Source organism: Triticum aestivum, chromosome 4D, assembly GCF_018294505.1.
Source record: "Triticum aestivum cultivar Chinese Spring chromosome 4D, IWGSC CS RefSeq v2.1, whole genome shotgun sequence".
Lineage (NCBI taxonomy): Eukaryota > Viridiplantae > Streptophyta > Magnoliopsida > Poales > Poaceae > Triticum > Triticum aestivum.
In genome coordinates, this window is record NC_057805.1 from 477,411,655 (window position 1) to 477,412,674 (window position 1,020).

A 1,020-nucleotide genomic window follows, 5' to 3' on the forward strand; every position below is an offset into this window, starting at 1 on the left:
CTCTTTCGGAGTATCAGGGTTTCGGACGAGAACTCATCTGTTACACGGGCACTTCAATGTTTTTTAAACTTATTTGAACTCCAGCCTATTTTTGTGTTCAGTATGCATCTTTCAAAGCGACGTCATCAATTTCCAACACGTTCTGACATCATTTGCTGTTTTTCAGTCATTTACCGATTTGTTTAGGGAGCTAAATGACGGTAAAATTGAAAATCACTACAAAATGAACTCTGAAAATGTTGGAACTTGGCATGGTATCATCATTTCGCCCGCATAGCATGTGCAAAAGAGTAGAGAGGGTCACGGAGAAAACTGGACGCACCTCGTGTACAAACTGGACAATCTCTTTCGGAGTATCAGGGTTTCGGACGAGAACTCATCTGTTACCCGGTACTAAATACAGCAAAGAAAATTACTCGGAAATAAATAGAAGAAAATTATATAAAGAATTGTTGGGGCGCTGCCCGCTGGGCCTGCCAACCCTAGGGTTTGCAAATACAGGCCCAGAAGGGCTAGAAGGCTCAACGGGCAGCGCGCCAAAGTTAGGCCCAGAAGCCTGCTATAGAGAGGAGTTCGAGACAGCAGCCGCGCCAGGGCTTTTAAACTGGTGCGGGCGCCCCTCAGCTAGCGAGGTGGGACTAAACTTGCCCGCACCGCTCCTGCGCCAGCGCACACCTTTAGTACCGGGTCGTGGCTCCAACCGGTACTAAAGGGGGGCCTTTAGTACCGGTTGGAGCCACGAACCGGTACTAAAGGGGCAGTTTCCCGCCGCTTGACCTGGCCAAAATTGGCCTTTAGTACCGGTTGGTGGCTCCAACCGGTACTAAAGGCCCCTCCTATATATATGGCACTTACGAAAAATTCAGTTTCATCGACCACCACTTCTTCTCCAACTACTTCGCGCGACATCGCCGCCGCCCTCGCCGCCCCCGCCGCGCGCCGTCGCCCCTGCCACCCGTCGTCGCCGTCACCACCGTCGCCCTCACCGCCCGTCGTCGCTGTCACCGCCGTCGCCCTCAC